Genomic DNA, 23,654 nt, shown 5'->3' on the forward strand with positions numbered 1-23,654 from the left:
AGGAATGCAATAGTTTGAAACATACCTTGCAAGAAGAAGGTGTGCATAAGAATGCACTTGAACAAGGAAGTGGTGAAATCTCTAAAACCATTGAAGGGATTGATGGTGTTCCAAAAGGAGCTTCTTCTTCATTTGATTCACCTCCTCATGAAGGTACTGAAGGTGAAAGAGAAAGGTATAAATCAGATTTCCGTCACACTTCCTTTGATCATGTAAAGCATGGTAAATTTCCACATAAGCATTGGAAAAGAATTGCATGTCCTTTTTGTGGTTTGTTTAACCATAATGTTTCTAGATGTTGGGAAAGAATGGCAACATATAGGAAACTTTTGAAGGAAAGGAGGAAAGAAGCCAAAGTTCCATTGAACAGTGCAAATCATGTTGTCAAGAAGATGAACACGTGTTTCACTTATTGCCATAACCATGGACATACTACTAAAAGGTGTTGGACTCTGAATCCAACAATGCTTCCACAAAAATTGAAGAAAGTGGAGAAAGAGTATGGCAAGAATGGGAAGGAAGTTTCCATCATTGATATGTGTTAGGATGATGCACATGTTGATATTGATGTGCAGTTAAAGGAAGTGCCTTTGAAATGGATTGGTATGAAATGGTTAGAATTCTTATCCAATTAAAGTTGCATGTCTTTTGATTGAATGCATTTCTTTGTGAAGGGAATGCAAGTTGCAAGATGGAAAAAGCTGAGTATGAGACTCATTCTATTTCAGCTCTTGTCACCCACATGTGTTTTTATTGGGTGGTTGTACTTGTTGGTCTTAGAAAAGAAGAGTTGAAGTTGCACCTGTACATAGATGTTGTAGGTGTGTTTATCGAATTGTATATAGTTCATTGTTTTTGATATATACATGTGTTTGTAAGTGTATCTTGTTGATAGTCGACTAGTGTCACTTGTGAGCACACTTTTACATTGTCGATTGTGCCACTTATGTTGTCGACTTGTGTCGATTGTGATGCACATGTTTTGTCGACTTGTGTCGATTGTGGTGCACATGTTTTGTCGACTTGTGTCGATTGTGGTGCACATGTTTGTTGACTTGTGTCGGTTGTATACACACTTGTTATGTTGATGGTTGAGTCCATTGTTCAGCATATTTCAGGACAAATTGTTGTTGATGATTGTCTTGTTGCAAAAGATGTCTTTGGTGTCATTTGGTGCAGGGAAGGAATTTGGTGCAAAGCTGTGCACAATTCTATGAGATAGAAAAGCATCCATGCAAAGAGGGCTCAAATTCAGCATGGTTCTCTACTTATTTTAAGAAGTTTTTGTAGCAAGTATCCCAAGAGTTTGGGATGAGCATTTGGAGTACATTCAGCATGCTACAGCCGGTAAAAGCCTTCTCATTTGGGAGGCAACTCTTCTTCTGAAGCGGAGGTACCATGGATGGGCATCGTGACAGTTGGAAAGCCCACATGTTCTGAGGAATATTTCAGCTCATATATCAGCAAGTTTTATTGTTGGTTTCTACAAATTTTCAGTTTGTCTGGCGAACAAGCTTGGTCGAGATTCGACAAATACTTGGCTTATGCAGCGGAAAGTTGCCATGACGAAAGTTGGCAAGGCATGACATTTTTGCATCAGTATGCTCTTTTGGCTGAAAGGAAGAGGATATTTTTGTTCCTCAAGTGTTGAACAGTTCAGTTCAGAGATTCAGTAAGCTTTTGGGGACCAAAAGCTTTCTCATTTGGGAGGTGTGATTAGGAGCTCAGGACCAAGTGTCGTAAAATGGTCAAAAATGAAAGTGCTTAGAACTAGTTCAAACCTAAACGACCGGATAGAGCTCTTCCTCCTGATTCCGACACTAGAAATGGTTTGAAAAACGGTCTCAGTATGCAGAAGTTATGCTAAAAACAAAATCGCCTAATGACTCTTAATTTTTGAATTTTTTCAAAAAAAATTAAAAAAAGAATATTCCATAGAATATTCCATGGAATATTCCTTTTGGGGCAGCCAATCACAGGTTGCCACGTGGCAAGCCCGAGGCCGCCACGTGGCCCAAAGTGACATCATGATGACATCAGGAGAATTTTTTGGGCATACGTTAAAAAGTTTGGTCGAATTGCAGTTTGAACACACAACCTGCCTTATAACACTCCCACGCTTTACCGCTGATCCATGAGCACCGAACTTGTTTAAGTTGCTGAACAGACTTTTATTAAAGTTTAAATTTGGTTAAGGACAGGGCCCAAGGGGGCCAGCCCCCATGCATATGACCGCAGTTGCACAGAACCAGGGCCTAACTCCTAACCGCGCGCCCAAAAAACTAAACGGTTACCGTGTATTGTGGTCACATTGTAGGTTTGGTGGGTTTGTATTAAATCAAACGGCCAGTTAACCCGAATGTTTTGGCGCTAACTCCTATGTAAAACCGTCGACCCATAAACCGTTCACATGCGCCATAAAACCAACAGTAGTTAAGGCAGTTAGACTAGCGAGAATATTGGTGGAGTGCCAAATTTGGGCGGTCCCGCCATAATTGGCGGAGCTAACTGGCCCCAACTACAGTTAGCTGGAGTGATTCTAGGCCAAACTGGAGGAAATCTTCAATGAGCCATAACTTTGGCTAGGAAAGTCCTTTTTGGATGAATTTTTTATTTTATTTTGGGTCTCTTCGACCTTCTGAAGCCATTGGCACAGGTTTCACAGCCATCTGAGGTCATTTGCAGGTGTTTTAGCTTCATGGAAGTTCTAGGAGCCACCAGGGCCAAATCAGTTTGGGAGTTGCACTAGGAATTATGCAGCCAGTGAATGTGGAACGAAGGTCATTCCTGAAGGTTTTCAACATTCTGAATCCATTTCTACAACTCATTTTTCCTTTTGAGGCATTCTTCTCACTGTTTAGCTTTAGGGAAGCTTTCAGGGCCACTAGGGCCATTTCAGTGCTTGAGCTATTTGGGGGCTATGTTCATCCATTTTTAGTGATTCAAAAGCCTATGTCTACTATTTTCGACCTTCTGAGTCTAATGGCAGAGATTTCAGAACCAATGGTGGTCATCTTCACCTCGAAATTCTCCATGCAAATTTAAAGGGCCACCAAAGCCAATTGGGGAAGTACTGTATAAGGTACAATTTTCACTGTTTAGTGTTTGGGAAAGAGCATGTTTAGCTAATTCCTATCTTCTGATTCTATATTTACAATCAAACCTGTCTTTCGAGACACTCATATTCTTTTATTGGCCTTTGTAGCATTTTTAATACAAGAGGACAAGCCTAGTTTGAGAGGTTTGGTCCAGCAGATGTAGCCCAGAGGGGGTGAACTGCTTTATCATTTTGATGTCTTTATTTGCTGAAGATGATATGCTAAACAAAACTGATATAAAGTGTTAAACAACAAATATACATAACTTGCATACACACATAATCACCTATTCAGCTGTAGAAAGTTATTTGTCTTATTCCGCAAGACATCAAACTTCAAGTATGTGTATGTCAAAGACTTCTAAGTGTTTACTTTGTTATTTCTTTAGGCAGAGCTTGTAGAGGGCTAGGTAGTCTTTGGAACTCATCCTCTCTTTAGAGGTGACATGTCCGGTGAATGCCCCTATAGTCTATCTCTGTATAAGAAATAAGAAGTTTTCACATTTTCAGAGGTCACTTGGAGTGTATAGCTCACATTTACAATTATGGGAAATGGATACCTTGCACCCTTAAACAAGTACATTCCATTTTCAAATCATGAAACCTCTGCAATTGCTTTTCCATTGGAAGGCATTTTTTCAAACGAAACTACGGATTGTAAATGACAAAATGGTAAAGGGAGTTACCAGAGTGGAGACAAGCAACTGACGAGTGGACCTGGAAGATGTGCTTGCGAACAGGACAACTGGTTGATAGAATGCCGGACAATGGCTGAGCTGTTGAGCAGGTGCGCTTGAAGAATAATCTTGGTCACAGAAATTAACTGTGTAACCTTTGAAATGCATGACACAGTGTTTATAAAGAGAAAAATGAAGTGGGAGGGTGGCGCCAAAAGTTTTAAAATTCATTAATTATCCAATGGGTTAATTAACGGACATTTGGTTATAAAAGCGTGGGAGCAGAAATGAATGGGAAATGGATAGACGGTAGACGATTTGAAGGGAGATATGAAGTGAAATGTGACATGGAGGTGACGTGGGGCAGCGGTAAATGGCTATGAAGGATACCGCGTTTGGGCGTAACATAGTGATCAGGAGCTCATGTCCAAGTGTCGTAAAATGGTCAAAAATGAAAGTGCTCAGAACTAGTTTGAACCTAAATGACTGGACATAGTTCATCTTCCTGATTCCAGTGCCATGAATGGTTCAGAAAAAGGTCGCCGTATGAGAAAGTTATGCTAAAAAGAAGAATTGCCCAATAACATTGAAATTTTGAATTTGTTCAAAAAATATTTAAAATAGAATATTCCTTTTCAGGCAAGCCAATCAGAGGATGCCACGTGGCAAGCCCGGAGGCTGCGACGTGTCCACAGTGATGTCAGCATATATGTGTGGCACATTTCAAAATTTTGTGGGCGGATTGAGGATCAAACCCACAACCTCCTTACCACAAGCCATACGCCTTACCAATGGACCACGCCAGCAATTCTCGTTGTGAATGCGGAACGAATTTTATTTAACGGTTGTAATATATTTGGTCGTGGCCCGAAGGGGGTTAGCCCCTAAGTGCCAGCCCCCATACCATGGGACCCTCGCCCCATAACCACCGGCCTAACTCAACCATCGGCGCAATATTCCAACCTCCACCGTTTAATGTTGAACGAGTTCACATGTGGGTTAAACGGTTAGTTAACACATAGTTTCAATAGCCATACAGCTACGGGCTTGGCGCAAACTTCGAGGCAGACCACCCACAAATTGCCTTTCCGAATGTTTGGTCACATGCGCGCTAAAAATGGAGTTAAATGCTAGTTAGCATGGCAGAAAATTTGGCGGATCGCCAAATTTGGGCGGTCCCGCCATAATTGGCGGAGCTAACTAAACTTCCACTACAGTTAGCTGGAGTGATTTCAGGCCAAACTGAAGGAAATCTTCAATGAGCCATAACTTTGGCTAGGAAAGTCCTTTTTGGATGAATTTGTTTTTTGATTTTGGGTCTCTTCGACCTTCTAAAGCCATTGGCATAGGTTTCACAGCCATCTAAGGTCGTTTGCAGGTGTTTCTGCTTCGTGGAAGTTCCAGGAGCCACTGGAGCCAAATCAGTTTGGGAGCTGCATTGGGAATTGTGCAGCCAGTGAATGTGGAACGAAGGTCATTCCTAAAGTTTTTCAGCATTCTGAATCCATTTGTACAGCTCATTTTTCATTTTGAGACATTCTTCTCACTGTTTAGCTTCAGGGAAGCTTTCAGGGCCACTAGGGCCATTTCAGTGCTTGAGCTGTTTGGGGGCTATGTTCATCCATTTTTGGTGATTCAAAAGCCTATGTCTGCTATTTTTGACCTTATGATTCTAATGACAGAGGTTTCAGAACCAATTGAGGTCATATTCACCTTGAAATTCTCCATGCAAGTTTAAAGGGCCACTAGGGCCAATTGGGGAAAGTACTGTAAAAGGTATAATTTCACTATTTAGTGTTGGGAAAGAGCATGTTTAGCTAATTCCTATCTTCTGATTCTGTATTTACAGTCAGATCTGTCTTTCAAGACACTCATATTATTGTATTAGCCTTTGTAGCATTTTTAATACAAGAGAACAAGCCTAGTTTGAGAGGTTTGGTCCAGCAGATGTAGCCCAAAGGGGGTGAACTGCTTTATCATTTTGATGTATTTATTTGCTGAAGATGATATGCTAAAAAAAACTGATATAAAGTGTTAAACAACAAATATACATAACTTGCATACACACATAATCACCTATTCAGCTGCAGAAAGTTATTTGTCTTATTCCACAAGACATCAAACTTCAAGTATGTATATGTCAAAGACTTCTAAGTGTTTACTTTGTTATTTCTTTAGGAAGAGCCCGTAGAGGGCCAGGTAGCCTCTGGAACTCATCCTCTCTTTAGAGGTGACATGTCCGGTGAATTCCCCTACAGTCTATCTCTGTATAAGAAATAGGAAGTTTTCACATTTTCAAAGGTCACTTGGAGTGTATAACTCCCATTTGAAATTATGGTAAATGGATACCTTGCACCCTTAAACAAGTACATTCCATTTTCAGATCAGATGGTATCAGAGCACTAGGTTTGCTTGACTGACATCACTAGCTTGATTGTGTAGCTTGAAAGGTGTCTTAAGTAGTGTTAAAGATTGACTGCTTTATTATTTTGCAAACTACTTGTTGTTTGAGTTGCTGAAGCTCTTTTGTTCATTTGTATAATGAAAACTTCCATAAGTGAGTTCTCAAAATTGTCCTCCTTCACAAGATTTTTTGATGAAGGCTTGAAGCAAGAATTTTTCATCATGATGAATATGGTGAGAGAAATGTATGAGGATGAAAGAAAGAGCTCTAGACTTCAAGAGCAGTTGAATTCCATGAGGGAAGAGAAGTTGTTTCTTTCTGACCAATTTCAGAAAATGGAAAGCCAACTTCATATTGCAAACATGAATCTGGAAAGGATGCATGAGTTGGAGACACAACTCCTTGTTGCTAAAGAAGCCTTAGCCAAGTATCAACTTGAAGAAGAGGTAAACAATTCTAGTTTTTCTTCAAATTCTTATAAGAATGTTTATGTTGGTTCTTTTGAGAAACATACCAGAGACATAGGGTCCAAGTTGATTTCCAAAATGGGATATGAAGAAAAAGGATTGGGAAAACATGCACAGGGTATAGTTGAGCCAATAATGGTTGAGGTAAGGCCTAAGAGTTTGGGTCTTGGCTATGGACAGTCTTATGGAGAAAGTTCCAAAGTAGCCATGAAGGCAATTGAAACAATTCCTATAAAAAGTTTCATTTCAAGTTCTTTATCTCAAGGTTGTAAAGGTTGTATCCTTGAGGAATGCAATAGTTTGAAACATGCTTTACAGGAAGAAGGTGTGCATAAGCATGCACTTGAACAAGAAAGTGGTGAAAGCTCTAAAACCATTGACGGGATTGATAGTGTTCCAAAGGGAGCTTCTTCTTCTTTTGATTCACCTCCTTATGAAGGTAATGAAGGTGAAAGAGAAAGGTACAAATCTGATTTCAATCATATTCCCTTTGATCATGTAAAGCATGGAAAATTTCCACACAAGCATTGGAAAAGAATTGCATGTTCTTTTTGTGGTTTGGTTAACAATAGTGTTTCTAGATGTTGGAAAAGAATGGCAACATACATGAAACTTCTGAAGGAAAGGAGGCAAGAAGCCAAAGTTCCATTGAACAATGCAAATCATGTTGTCAAGAAGATGAACATGTGTTTCACTTATTGCCATAACCATGGACATACTGCTGAAAGGTGTTGGACTCTGAATCCAACAATGCTTCCACGAAAATTGAAGAAATTGGAGAAAGAGTATGGCAAGAATGGGAAGGAATTTTCCATCATTGATATGTGTCAGGATGATACACATGTTGATATCGATGTGCAGTTAAAGGAAGTGCCTTTGAAATGGATTGGTAAGAAATGGTTAGAATTCTTATCCAATTAAAGTTGCATGTCTTTTGATTGAATGCATTTCTTTGTGAAGGGACTGCAAGTAGCAAGATGGAAAAAGCTGAGTATGTGACTCACTCTATTTCAGCTCTTGTCACCCACATGTGTTTTTATTGGGTTGATGTACCTATTGGTCTTAGAAAAGAAGAGTTGAAGTTGCACCTATACATAGATGTTGTAGGTGTATTTGTCGAACTGTATATGGTTCATTGTTTTTGATACATACATGTGTTTGTAAGTGTATCTTGTTGACAGTCGACTAGTGTTGCTTGTGAGCAGACTTTTACATTGTCGATTGTGTCACACATTGATTATCGACTTGTGTTGATTGTGGTGCACATGTTTTGTCGACTTGTGTTGGTTGTGTACACACTTGTTATGTTGATGGTTGAGTCCATAGTTCAACATATTTCAGGACAAATTGTTGTTGATGATTGTCTTGTTGCACAAGATATCTTTGGTGTCATTTGTTGCAGGGAAAGAATTTGGTGCAAGATTGTGCACAATCCCATGAGCTGGAAAAGCATGAATGCAAAGAGGGCTCAAATTTCAGCATGGTTCTCTACTTCTTCTAAGAAGTTTTTGCAGCAAGTATCCCAAGAGTTTGGGATGAGCATTTGCAGTACATTTAGCATGCTATAGCTGGTAAAATCCTTCTCATTTGGGAGGCAGCTCTTCTTCTAGAGCGGAGGCGCCATGGATGGGCATTGTGACAGTTGGCACGCCCACATGTTCAGAGGAAGATTTGAGCTCATATATCAGCAAGTTTCATTGCTGGTTCCTGCAATTTCAAATTTGTCTGGCGAAAGAACTTGGTCAAGATTCGACAAGTACTTGGCTTATGCAGCAAAAAGTCGCCATGACGACAGTTGGCAAGGCAAGACATTTTGGGCATCAATATGCTATTTTGGCTGAACAAAAGAGGATATTTCTGTTCCTCAAGTGTTGTACAGTTCAGTTCAGAGATTTAGTAAGCTTTTGGGGACCAAAGGCCCTCTCATTTGGGAGGTGTGATCATGAGCTTAGGACCAAGTGTCGTAAAATGCTCAAAAATGAAAGTGCTTAGAGCTGGTTTGAACCTAAATGACTAGATAGAGTTTTTCTTCTTGATTTCGGTGCTGTGAACGGTTCGGAAAACGGTCGCCGTATGAGAAAGTTATGCCAAAAATAAGAATTGCCCAATAACATTGAAATTTTGAATTCGTTCAAAAAAAAATTAAAATAGAATATTCCTTTTTGGGCAGGCCAATCAGAGGATGCCATGTGGCAGGCCCGGAGGCTACCACGTGTCCACGGTGACGTCAGCATATATGTGTGGTGCATTTCAAAATTTTGTGGGAGGATGGAGGATCAAACCCGCGACCTCCTTACCACAAGCCATACGCCTTACCAATGGACCATGCCAACAATTATTGTTGTGAATTCGGAACGAATTTTATTTAACGGTTGTAATATATTTGGTTGTGGCCCAAAGGGGGCCAGTCCCTAAGTGCCAGCCCCTATACCATGGGACCCTCGCCCCAAAACCACCGGCCTAACTCAACCGCCGACGCAATATTCCAGCCGCCATCGTTTAATGTTGAATGAGTTCACATGCGGGTTAAACGGTGAGTTAACACGCAATTTCAATAGCCATACAGCTAAGGGCTTGGCACAAACTCCGAGGCAGACCACCCACAAACCACCTTTCCAAATGTTTGGTCACATGCGCCCTAAAAATGGAGTTAACTGCCAGTTAGCATGGCGGAAAATTTGGCGGAGCGCCAAATTTGGGCAATCTCGCCATAATTGGCAGAGCTAACTAAACTTCCACTACAGTTAGCTGGAGTGATTTCAGGCCAAACTGAAGGAAATCTTCAATGAGCCATAACTTTGCCGATGAAAGTCCTTTTTAGACGATTTTTTTTTTTGATTTTGGGTCTCTTCGGTCTTCTGAAGCCATTGGCATAGGTTTCATAACCATCTGAGGTCATTTGCAGGTGTTTATTCTTCATGGAAGTTCCAGGAGCCACTAGAGACAAATCAGTTTGGGAGCTGCATTAGGAATTGTGCAGCCAGTGAATGTGGAACGAAGGTCATTCCTGAAGTTTTTCAGCATTTTGAATCCATTTCTACAGCTCGTTTTGCCTATTGAGACATTCTTCTCACTGTTTAGCTTCAGGGAAGCTTTCAGGGCCACTAGGGCCATTTCAGTGCTTGAGTTGTTTGGGGGCTATGTTCATCCATTTTTGGTGATTCAAAACCCTATGTCTGCTATTTTGGATCTTCTGAGTCTAATGGTAGAGGTTTCAGAACCAATTGAGGTCATCTTCACCTCGAAATTATCCGTGCAAGTTTAAAGGGACAATTGGGGAAAGCTGGCAAAAAATGGTTCTTATTGTGGATTCTCCGGTGACTAAGTCGAGAATTGGGGAAAGTACTGTATAAGGTACAATTTCACTGTTTAGTGTTTGGGAAAGAGCATGTTTAGCTAATTCCTATCTTCTAATTCTATATTTACAGTTAGATCTGTCTTTCGAGACACTCATATTATTGTATTAGCCTTTGTAGCATTTTTAATACAAGAGGACAAGCCTAGTTTGAGAGGTTTGGTCCAGCAGATGTAGCCCAGAGGGGGTGAACTGCTTTATCATTTTGATGTCTTTATTTGCTAAAGATGATATGCTAAACAAAACTGATATAAAGCGTTAAACAACAAATATACATAACTTGCATACACACATAATCACCTATTCAGTTGCAGAAAGTTATTTGTCTTATTCCGCAAGACATCAAACTTCAAGTATGTGTATGTCAAAGACTTCTAAGTGTTTACTTTGTTATTTCTTTAGGCAGAGCCTGTAGAGGGCCAGGTAGCCTCTGGAACTCATCCTCTCTTTAGAGGTGACATGTCCGGTGAATGCCCCTACAGTCTATCTCTGTATAAGAAATAGGGAGTTTTCACATTTTCAGAGGTCACTTGGAGTGTATAACTCCCATTTGAAATTATGGGAAATGGATACCTTGCACCCTTAAACAAGTATATTCCATTTTCAGATCAGATAGAGTGGTTTGTGGTTTTGGGATTTCTAGTCCCGAAAGAATAAAAGGTAATTTTGTGGTTTATGTAGGCAGTATTAAAAACTGCCCATTTTGCCCTCCCCGGCGGATAAACTTCGGACGACAAAGGAGGGCTGAAAGGGAGTGTGGTCCATAGGATTGCAAAGGAGTGTGCAGGATGAGAGGTGAGGTGACAATATGATAAGAAGATGCGGTGGTTGTGGGTTCTGGTGATTTAATGAATGGAGTGATAGCATATGAATGAAATAACATGAGGTCAAAAATTTGGTTATTCGAATTCCCGTCATCAATATGTTTCCTAATGGTTCGATCTTTAGGAAATAACCACTTCAACATCCCAAAATTTCACATTTCTACCTACCCTTCTACTCCTAACATTTTCACTTATCCTTTCAGAGTGCATTTAAACTAGCAAACCAATATTTTTTTTTTATGAACAATCTATCTCTAGACCTTATTCCCTCTGTTGGTTCAGATTAAACTGTTGAGCCAATTTACTTTCTACCTATGAGAATCAATTTAAAACAAATCCAATTATGATGCAACTATATAATTGGATAAAATAACCTAATGTGGCATCTAAACAAACTACACACAACTATTATTTTCAAACTGAATTTAGAACAAAGTAGTGGCATTTAGATTTGCAACACTTTCAAAGTTGATTTCTTTTTCTTTTCTATCTAACCTAACATTTTATTTTGTCTTCATTTTTTAGGGCATGTACCCTAACATTTTCTTTTATATGGACATATTTATCAAAATATTTTCCTAACATTTTTTTATTAAATATTATTTTTGTCCACATCCTATCTTAACATTTTGTAAATATATTTTCATTTTTTGTCTAATTTATTCTAACTTATCAAAACCAAAAATTGCTACAACATTGGCTCCAACTAAGGACTGCTTTCTCCTATAGAATGTAGAGAACCTACAGATCCATGTGCCTTCTCCTTGGGCTATGGAGTCCTTTGCTGTAAAAAATCTCACTAACAACTTGAAAAGTAAAAGAAACTAGAGTTTTTACAATGAAATGTATTCCAACTTCTTAGTATTGAATGAAATGTTTGAGAAAACTTCCGTTTACAGGATACGTGGAATATAGTCCCTCAAGATTTTGTAGCACAAAAGTGTTGTTGCCCTTCACTTCAACAATTTTTAAAGGACCAAACCATAGGTTATCAAACTTGCCATGCTTTCCCTTTTCCTCCCTCTTGGAGTCCCATCTTAGAACTAGGTCACCTTCCCTGAAGTCCCTTTCCCTGACTCTTCTGTCAAACAAGCTTTTCATATTATTCTAATATTTCTTCAATTTGTATTGAACTTTATATTTGTTTCATTTAGTTCAATAATCTGATTTATCCTTCTTGAAAAATCATCAAGTTCATCTGTTGAGTCCTGCAATAATTTTAAAACTGGGAAAGGTAAATTGGTCGGAAACATTGCATCTTTCCCATAGACTAACTGAAAATGAGATTTTCTAGTAGATATTTTTGAAGTTATTCTGTTTTCCCATACTACATAAATTAAATGAGAGTCCCAGCTCTTTTTATGATCTGTTAGGGTCTTTTTGATTACCTTCACTAGACTATTATTTGAGGATTCTGTGAGCCCATTACCTTGAGGTTAGTATGGAGTTGAATGATGTAACATAATCTGATATTTCTGGCAAAACTCAATCATTTTAACACTAGAGAACTGATTTGGATTTAAACAAGAACGCAACAAATTACAGAGATAATCATAAACACAGAGATGCAGCGGAAATAATAGTTCATTTCATTAATGTAAAAATACTGAAATATTCTTACAAACAGAAATGGAAATAAACCTGCTAGGGCGATGGTAGCTTATCTCTGAGAAGAGATGTGGTGGCGACATGCCTGTGAACTATGTATTTATTTATTTATTTTTTTCCTGAAGAAAGAGTTGTACCTTCAATTCCATTAAATCAACCAAAAATTACATTATTTACACAGTTTCACCAAACAGAGTGGTGAAAGGCAGAAAGAAAAAACCTATGACAACAAGGCTCTCTAACCGCAAAAAGTACTCGCAAAACCTTTGAAAGCCGACAAAAAAAAAAACGACGAGGGTCATCGTGGACAAGAACCCACCCCACTAAGACCCGCGCCAACAAGCTCTTGACCAGCCACAATAACACAGCTGTCCGCTAGCCTAACTGAACCCAGCATCGGAGATGCAAAACGGTCCCACCAAACCAAACGTGCAATCCTGTCCATTGATCGGGCCCGCCAAGATCGGACAGCTATGGTGAATATCGCTCACCCAAAATGAACGAGGTTTATCGTGCGATGAGGGTGGTTTTCCGACCCAACCCTCATCCACGTGTCCGTTGATGTATGGTATCGCTGCCGAGTGAACAAAAACCGCTTTTGCGTTAAAAGCGGTGTGATCGCGTCCATACCACTCCAGCAGTGGTTTAACCCCCGGTCCCACTAAACCAAACGTGCAATCCTGTCCATTGATCGGGCCCGCCAAGATCAGACAACTATGGTGAATATCGCTCGCCCAAAATGAACGAGGTTTATCATGCTATGAGGATGGTTTTCCGACCTAGCCTTCATCCACGTGTCCGTTGATGTATGGTGTTGTCGCTGGGTGAAGAAAAACCACTTTTGCATTAAAAGCAGTGTAATCATGCCCAAATCACTCCATAAGTGGTTTATGCTTCCAACCTTATAAAGATTGGAGATTTTCCACCAGAACTGAACCAATAGTAAAAACACTCAACCATTTACCAAACTGTGCACAACCCATCGCCCGCCTACGGAGATTTTCAGTGTTTGTGAAAACCATAGTTGCAGGGACCATCCCATGCGATTCAACTACCCTAGACCTGTTTGACCAAAAGGAGAATCCTGCATCAGTCTTCTTATTGCGGATTTTCTTCCTTGGTATTCTTCTCATTCACTATTTTATCCTCTTGTTACACAACAATTTGTCACTGTCCCTGCTACCCCTCTATTGCATCTTGGAGGACTCATTCCGGGACCTATGAGAAGTGACATGACCTGCAAACACTTGCATTGCATTCCCCTGAACATGAGCTTTATTTTCCCTGAAGACATCTCCTGTTGAAAAACCCTAAAAATAGCCCTTTTTCCATTGGCTTGGTTCCACAGTGTAGCCCTCGCACCAATGGGGGAGATCCTCCAAAGAGGGCGCGCCAGTTGGCGCTCTGTCATAGAGTCGCACTCGCACCAACCATAATCAGTGGTGTTTTTAACAAACCAACAGCGAAAGCTTCATCCTAACAAATTCTTGATTTGAATCTATCTTGAGTTGGGTGGTTTGGCTACGGATTTCCATAGAGAGGAAGTGGTTTGCCACCTCTCATGGAAGCTTCCTTGATGATAAGGCCAATCCCATGATTATTGTGGATGATCCCAACTCCTCTTCCTCCATCTATAAAAGCTTGTCCATTTCCCTTGGCAGGCTAGTTCTAGAATTCCAGAGATTGAAGAATTGTTGAGCTTCATGCTGCAAGAGCCTTCTTAGTTCCCACAAGGCCAAATCCAAGCAAGGAGATTCTTGTAACCAAAGAGAGAGAGGCTTGTCCCAAATCCCAACAAGCTTTGCAAGACATGTGCTATTGATCACCCAGCCAAAGGAGAATCTAGCGTTAGAACATTGGTTGTATTCTTCTTTGTTCAATTATTAATAGATGACTATTGGTTATGGTTCCACTCTTATTATTGATTATGATGATGATGAGTTATATCCTTTCTGACTGATATATAGTTGCATATACTAGATTTTATGCTTGTATTTTTGTCATTTATTGTATGTGCAGGTGTCCATTCGCGGAGATCATGAGGATTGTGATCTTCCAGAGCAAAGGAACGGGAGCACCACCTCTTCTACAAACACTAGCATTGGAATCCAGGTAGGCTTTCATCACTAGTCTATTTAATTTGCAATTAGGAACTTGCACCGTAGCATTGTGTGATTGTTGCTAGACCCGGTCTAGGCTAGTAGTGATCGCCTCTGTCCATAGAGGGGATTTACCTCCTCAACAATTTGGTGACTCCACTGGGGAGATTGTCTTGCCTTTTTGGTTGTTTCTTGTTTTGCTTGCTTGGTCAGCTTTCTGGGTTGAATTCTTCTACTGTCTCTTGCTTCTTGGTCTGTCTGGGTATTGTTAGCCTAGTCTTGGATCACTTATTTTTTATTTTGGCATAGAAAACTTGACTGGCGCTCTTTTTAGCATGACAGTCGCACCAATTGGTGCATGTTGCTCACAGACAACCCGTGCCAATCCCTGAAAGGTGCTAGTTGCAGCCTGACAGTCGCGCCAGGCCTAGGAACTTTTAGAGTTTGCTTGTTTTGAGCCTTCTGAGCTTGGTTTTTGTGTCTGGATACATTCTTTCAATCACTTGAGTGTGTTAGGGTCTTGTTTGACTGGTTTTAACCTTTACCCTTTGGGTGTTTGCTTTTTTCCATCGATTTCACATTTTAGCCCTAGGGCATCTAGTGGCTTTGTGCGTCGAGCCTTCCTTAGGAGTTTTTGGTCTTCTATCAGTCCAGTCGACTTTTTGGTTACTCCCTTGCACTCGTTCAGTGGTTTTTAAGTATTTTATTGCGTTATTTGAGTGATTTACTCCTTTTTCACTTGGATTCCACTTGGCTTCGTTTTGGGCCTAGATCACATGGCTCATTGGTGTCTTTGGGACTTTTCTTGGTTTTGAAGGACTGCCTTGGTATTCAGGGATCTGATTGTGTTTGCATTGGGTGAAATTTATGTTTTTACTCTTTTGTTATCATTTCTCAAAGTTTGTTTAGTGCATCTTGCCATCAAAAAGAAAAAAAATGATCTCTTTTGCTTTTCATTAGTTAATGTGAATTAGAGCTTTTCATTGTTATTAGTGATTAGTAACTTTAGAGAAAAGTTTGTTAATTGCCATTAGCTACATTAGAGATATTGTTGATTGTTCTATGATCATTTTGTTTGTGTGAAAGCTCTCAACTCTCTCATAGTTAGCATTCATCGAATGAAATGATATATTTTGGCATATAGTTTGCATCTAGGAAATTTTGAGACATTACATACGCTAAGGCCTAAAAATTGAAACGTAATCCAAGATCAACTTTAAAATGAACTAAATAAATCTAACAATGCATTGGAACTTAACGCACACATTTAGAGGTCTAGGCTAGAGACGTGTTCCGGCGTCGTTAAACCTAGTCACTGTTGTTTTCACTTAAGGTTGGGTGATTCCTCCTTCTGTGACTCAATAGTGGTCTAATACGGATTTGTGCTCCCACGTACCATCGAGTATATGGGGAGACCCCACTAGGTTATCATCCTTTATCCATAGGAAGCCATGTTTGCTGCCTTACAAGCCGTAACGCATCGAACACAGCATTCGAGAAGATTGATTGCAGTATGGAAAGTCCTTGGTTTTCATATGATTGCCAAGGTGTATATGCAGTTTTACGGATTTGTTTGGTAAACCTTTTGCCTAGTTTTCCAGAGTAGTCACTTTTGATCCTTTTCAGACTCCCTAAAAGAACAGGCTCATCTGAGCATTTGTCACTTCGGGCTCATTAAACATTCGAAGGCGACTAGAGTCATCTTTTGTCCTTTTCTCGACTCTTAAAAAATGAAAAGGTCAAGTTATTTCCTTGCGTCTTAAAATTCATTCAGCCACGATTCACATTTACCCGGTTAGATCTTGTTTTCATTATCTTGAGTCGGGTTCTTTCTCGTTTTTGATGGCAACTTTTCCGGAGTTCACTAACCCAGGAATCCCCTCTGACGGGAATCCTGATCATTTCCCTCCTTTTGGAAATGTTGGTGCTCCTTACATGGCAACATTGTCCCTTCCTGGGTTAATTGTTTGGTTGCCTGTTTGGTTGTTCTCAACCTCTCTGGTCCCTACTGTCTCAACTGCTGGTCAATCAGTTCCTCTGCCCGAACAACATCATGTTGATTCTAAGGTGGACCTCTCCCCTTCTTCGCCTGTTTCTACGTCCTCATCTTCTACTTCGCCTGGTGAAATTCTGGATTCAAGTAACCAGGTGGCTAAGAAGAAGAAGAAGAAGAAGTATCCTAAGCGAGAGGTTAAAAGTATAGCTCAAGTCGGGCCACCTTCTGCTCCTCCGCAGAAGGTCAAGTTTCCTTGTAAATTGTGCAAGGATGACCATCTTCTTCATGATTGTCCTAGCATTCCTAGGGTCTTAGAAGTATGGTCTCACAATCTGGCCCACCCCTCATCATCCTCTGAAGCTCATGGCGATGTTACCCCATCGATTTACAACATTCAGGAGAAAGGTAAGATTCGAATCCCCTATAGACTATGTGAAGGCAACCACCCCCTTCACCTTTGTCCACTCATGGATAAAGCTTCCACTGTCTTGGAAAGTCTTACAGCTTCCTCACCCCAACTTCCTGTTGGTTATCAACATCTCTCTACAGATCGTCTCCCTGTTGACAAAGGGATTGACTTAGATTCTTCTCTTGTCTAGACTAATCTTCCCGAACCTGGCTGTGCCAAGCCTTTTCAAGACCAACCACTGGTTGGAAAGAGTGTCGACTCGGGTTCACCACCTGTCAATCATTCTGTTTCAGAAGAGCATCATGCTCATGTTCTTCTCATTTCCTTAGATTCTCCTGAGTTCGAAAATGACTCTTCTATCCCAACTGATCCCGAGAGTCCTTCTTCGGTTCATTTAGAGTAGGGGGGCAATCATACGATTCCCCCACCACGTAGTTCAGTCATTTCCTTCGACTGGAGTTGTTTGACTACCTTCCACCTTCCATCCAATGTGCCTTTCCAAATTACAGTATATGCCTATGGTAAGGTCATACTTGGCACTATTTTGGATGAGGGTGCATTTGTCAGTCTTATGCCTTCCACTACTTGGCAAGCTTTGGGCTCCCCACAACTTCTGCCAGTCGCGCAGAATCTGATGGCATTCTCCTGAGTTCGAAAATGACTCTTCTATCCCAACTAATCCCGAGAGTCCTTCTTCAGTTCATTTAGAGTAGGGGGGCAATCATATGATTCCCCCACCACATAGTTCAGTCATTTCCTTCGACTGGAGTCGTTTGACTGCCTTCCACCTTCCATCCAATGTGCCTTTCCATATTACAGTATATGCCTATGGTAAGGTCATACTTGGCACTATTTTGGATGAGGGTGCATTTGTCAGTCTTATGCCTTCCACTACTTGGCAAGCTTTGGGCTCCCCACAACTTCTGCCAATCGCGCAGAATCTGACGGCATTTGACGGAGGAACCACTCAACCATTAGGGATCCTTCCAAAGTTCCTTATTACTTTGGGAGGAAAAATTGTCTATATAGACGTGCTGGTTACCGAAGGTGCTTTGGATTTCAGTCTTCTCCTTGGCCGTGACTATGTTTATGCCATGGGGGCCCTTGTCTCTTCACTTTTCCATGTGGTTTGATTTCCACACAATGGAAGAATCGTGACTATTGATCATTTATCATTATTTAGTCCCCCGGTCCCTCCTGCGCAGTGGTCATCCCCTTCTGGTTTTTATCCACCAGTTGTTCTGCCCCACCACAGATCAACTACGTGGCCACTTATCCCGTGCCTGTATCTAGTGATGTCGTCATCGTGCATAGTGTCATGGGGGCATTGGGCTCTGACTTCCAAGATGTTGTCCTTCCACCAGGAGTGGCACTCTTGGAAGCAACGACTTCCTATTCATTATGATGAAGTTCATTCGGAGCATAGTTCCTTTCCTATGTCAAGTTCCTTAAAAAATGAAACTAGGTCTGGTCGGAGCATAGTTCCTTTCTTGTGTCAAGCTCCTTAAAAAATGAAACTAGGTCTAGTCAGAGCATAGTTCATTTTCCTATGTCAATCTCCTTAAAAAATGAAACTAGGTCTGGTCAGAGCATAGTTCCTTTCCTGTGTCAAGCTCCTTAACAAGTGAAACCAGGTGTCACAAGGATAGTTCTTTTAAGTGTGTCAACCTAGTTAAAATAATGAAATATGAGCTCGTGCAATTCGAGTGCGATCACAATATTGTCAACCTTCACTCCATTTTCAATGGACTAAAGCTTGGGGGGCATGTACCTAAAGTTGAAACATCATGCTGGGGGGCATGCCCATTTCCCTTGTTTTCAAGCATAGTTTGCATGTGTGTGCTTTTAAGCTTGCATAAAAATAAAATTAATTTCCAAGCATAGTTTGCATATGTGTTATCATGTGTGTTTTTAAGCTTGTGTAAAAATAAAATATGTGTGATTAAATACATTTCACATTGGGTCGTTTGTTATGCAACTGATACATTAGATTACAATTGTGTTAGACACCTGCATGGCATATAAAAACATCATCATATGTGAAAGATCCATCCAAAATAGGCATATATATATATGTATATATGTATGTATATATATATATATATATATATATATATATATATATATATGTATATATATGTATGTATGTATGTATGTATGTATGTATGTATGTATGTATGTATGTATGTGTGTGTCAAAATGTTTGCACAATGTGCATCACAGAGATAAAAAAATAATACATGTTCATCTTGATACATCCGGAGATGACATGTCTCTCAAAAAATATGCATGAAAATAAACCTAGGTGTCTAATCCATGTGGTGCTCATGATAGCATGTCACCACACGCACTAGACGTCTCAAGAGACTGTGGATGCGACTAGGCACTCCCACTATATGCCTCTGGTATGCTAGTGGGACATCTGCCAGTCAGGCATAATCCGGAATCCCCTGAGTGATTCCCTTGAGATTCTGGATCAGCTCCCCTCCCTCGGCACCCTCTTCCTGAGGGTTAGCTGCAGGCTGGTTTCTCCGCGCAATAGGGGACATGTCGGCTGGTCTCTCTGGGCCAACATCTGCATATGCATATGACTGTTGTTAGAACGAGCATGTATTAACAAAAAAAAAATCATAAAACACAAAATCAAAAAAGAGATCATACCCAGCTCCTCATCCCACTTCTCTCCCTCAGGCAGTGGGAGATCTGGGTCACCTGTGAAGTCAGTCACTACATATGGCCAATCCTCGACCACGATCAGCTGGCGATGGAGCCATTCAAAGAACTTTGGCCTCTTGGACATCTGTTGGCCTCCTCCTCCTCTAGGCATCAACGTTGCCCAGTGAGTCAGCCTAGGCTCTCGTGGCGCTGGATCAACAATTATGGCTCCTTGGCCCTGAAAGATTGGTAGTCGTTCTAGAAAGAATGATACCAGAATTGAACCATATCCAAACTACTTCAGCTTCCCTCGCTTGCATTTTGTATGCTCTCTTTATGTTTGTGGTCACTGATGTGGCCCAATCAAAAAGGGTGGGATTTAGACACTATGCAGCCAATATAAGATGGTTCTTTGTTGCCTCATGGGGTGCCTGCGACCCCGCAGCCTGGGTGATGGTAAACAACACCGCCTTGAGTGTCAGATCTTGAATGGTGGTGATATCCACCTTTGCACTCCCGGTCCCGAGTCGTGCCCCTGGGCACACCCGTTCCATCACCTCACCCATCTTTTCACCAGATGGTCTACTCCCAGTCAATATAGGCATCAACCCTCTCCGTGACAAACCTGTGATGAAATAGACGTCATAAATGTCCAGCTCCAATACTTGGTCTCGTAATTAGAACACTTGATCATTTTCATCCCAAAGGTTGATCAAGTACTGTAGCAGCTCAGGTTGAGCTCGTAAGTAAGGCGTGAGGAAGAATTTTTTCAGCCCGCAATCCCTCAGGGCATCCATACAAGCTTCGTCTTCAATGGCTAATGCATCCACACTGTCATGCTCCCTTTCTTTCCATTCCACCACCATTTTGTTTGCTTGCCTGCATCCACAAGGACAAACAAACCCTGATTAGATCTCTAGTAGGCTTAAAATTCATTTAAATCATGAATGGATTTGGAAAATTATAAACAAAAAATGGTTTCCGCCGTTGGCACGACTATTTCTAAAATAGTCGCGCCCATGGGCGCGGGCCTTTGGAATAAAAAGGCCCATTAGCGTGGGTCCATGCACAATACCCGTGCCAATGGGCGCAACCCTAATTTTTCAAAACCCCCCCATCGAGGTCGAATCAGGAAGGGAAAATCACTAAAAGGGACATGAAAATGGAGCATAAGGAAGCGCCTCTTACTTGGAACTGACGGAACTCCAAATGGTTGCATGGATCTATCGCAATTACTGCCTGAAGTTTGCCACCCAAATGGACCACTGCTGCTCTTCAAAGAGGTAAAAAGTAAAAAGTAATTTATTTTTACCATTTTGACATATTTATAACTTTTTTAATTCAAAATGGGTTTTAAAAGTTATTTTTCCAAATATTTCAATATGTTTTTGTCAAAAATGGGTTTTACACTTGCTTCTTGTGTAGCAATAGGTTTTTATGCGACTTAGGTGGTGAAAACGAGTTGTATTTTATACTTTTTTGGACTCGGTAAATACACGAAAAAGTCATTATGAAGTCATCTTTCAGCTCTTTTCTGACTCTCTAAATGTGAAAAGATCGCCGAGTTATCCCTCTTGACTCGTTAAACATAAATAAGAGGCAGTCATCTTTAAACTCTTTTTCGACCGTGTAAACGAAAATATTGCCGGGCCCTTGTTGTTTCAGGCTCGTTAACGGTTACGAAATGACGTGATTTCTGTTGCTTTTTTACTTTTTCAGGTCAAAGTCACTAATCATGAAAAGTACTCCTCGATCATAATGGTCGAGTGGTTCTTTCGAGCATTGTTTTATACTTTTTCGGGCTCGAGAGACACAACTTTACAAAAAAGGACACCCCTGGAGTTTACTTTTCCGCTGTCTTTCCAAACTCTCTAAACATGAAAAGACGCCGAGTTCTTCCTTTGTCAGACTCGTTAAAACTTGATGACATTGGATTCCGTCGAAATGACACTTTACAAGCATATGCTATCCCCATCAAGCTTGTTGATAAAAATAACTGGGGTACTCGCCAGAAATGGCGGGGAAAATGGAACCACAATCATTGTCGTGTCGGCAGTATGTCGCTCTTGAACATGGCACTTATCTGCATTCGTGTCTGGGTGGGGACATCTCATCTCGCTTTTCACTTGCCTCCGTGGGTTTGGGTGATCCTGTTTGACCTCTCATCTGCTCTTTACCTTGTCACCATGACCTCTGATCATTTGATGTCAAATACTGCCAAGTCCACTGTCGTGCCACCAATATGTTCAAGAGAAGTTGACCTCTGCAAAATAACGACCTCCCTCTGATAACTCACATAATCCTGATTCACAACAGCCTTATCTTCCTCTGTCTCGTGTCGATGATGTGGGAAACACTATGGCCCACCTTCGATCAAGGTCACTTCTTGTCGACTTCAGCTCATTATCCAGGAAGCTGATCTAGAGACTCCCTTTCGGTGCCTTGGAGCCTGCATGCCTCAATGGCAGGTTCTTCGTGTTCGATGCGAGGTTTTCATCATTGGCCTCCGATCGAATGATTCTATGGGTGTTCGACGCCAGCTCATTGATTCGCACGCTGTAGATTGTACCTATAGTACCTTGAGGGCCATTGTCATTATTGGTGGTACCTCTCGCGTCTATTAACAATTTTCGCTATTGGCTGGTAATCAGACGATGTTCCTGCATGTTCGACTTCAACTCCTATATTCGCATGCTTGAACTTGTACTTTGTTCGGATCGAGATGGAGCGCAAGACCCTGGATTTTGTCTGTTAGAGTCCAGGCTGCAATTTTGTGGATTATTATGATTATTACATGACTCATTCATTAGATGGCTGCAACCATGCCTGAGTCTATTTATCGATCCTCACTGGATGGTTGTGCCCATACCTTGGATCTAGATTATTGTATACTCTGTTATGGATGGCTGTGCCCATACCACATACATCATGTATTTGAGATATCAGTTGTACTTCTCCACGTAAGTTTTCCGATGGCAGTGTTTTTAGTTGGACATGTTCTTGTAAAGCATTTCACCCCTCTCTCTCTCTCAGGCCTCATGCTTTAAGGGGCATCTGTTACACAACAATTTGTCACCATCCCTGCTACCCCTCTCCCGCATCTTGGAGGACTTATTTTGGGACCTATGATAAGTGACATGACCTGCAAACACTTGCATTGCATTCCTCTGAACATGAGCTTTATTTGCCCTGAAGACATCTCCTACTGAAAAACCCTAAAAATAACCCTTTTTCCATTGGCGCGGTTCCACAGTGTAGCCCTCATGCCAATGGGGGAAATCCTCCAAAGAGGGCGTGCCAGTTGGTGCTCTGTCACAGAGTCACACTCACACCAACCATAATCAACGGTGTTTTTAACAAACCAACAGCGGAAGCTTCATCCTAACAAATTATTGATTTGAATCTATCTTGAGTTGGGTGGTTTGGCTAAAGATTTCCATAGAGAGGAAGTGGTTTGCCACCTCTCATGGAAGCTTCCTTGATGATAAGGCCAATCCCATGATTATTGTGGATGATCCCAACTCCTCTTCCTCCATCTATAAAAGCTTGCGCATTTCCCTTGGCATGATAGTTCTAGAATTCCAGAGATTGAAGAATTGTTGAGCTTCATGCTGCAAGAGCCTTCTTAGTTCCCATAAGGCCAAATCCAAGCAAGGAGATTCTTGTAACCGAAGAGAGAGAGGCTTGTCCCAAATCCCAACAAGCTTTGCAAGACATGTGCTGCTGATCAACCCGCCAAAGGAGAATCTAGTGTCAGAACATTGGTTGTATTCTTCTTTGTTTCAATTATTAATAGACGACTATTGGTTATGGTTCCACTCTTATTATTGATTATGATGATGATGAGTTATATCCTTTCTGACTGATATATAATTGCAGATACTAGATTTTATGCTTGTGTTTGTGTCGTTTCTTGTATGTGTAGGTGTCCATTCGTGGAGATTGTGAGGATTGTGATCTGCCGGAGCAAAGGAACGGGAGCACCACCTCTTCTACAAACACTAGTGTTGGAATCCAGGTAGTTTTTCATCACTAGTCTATTTAATTTGCAATTAGGAACTTG

Source organism: Pinus tabuliformis, chromosome 3_1, assembly GCF_031772625.1.
Source record: "Pinus tabuliformis cultivar Carrire ecotype Pingquan chromosome 3_1, CPIR1, whole genome shotgun sequence".
Taxonomy (NCBI): domain Eukaryota; kingdom Viridiplantae; phylum Streptophyta; class Pinopsida; order Pinales; family Pinaceae; genus Pinus; species Pinus tabuliformis.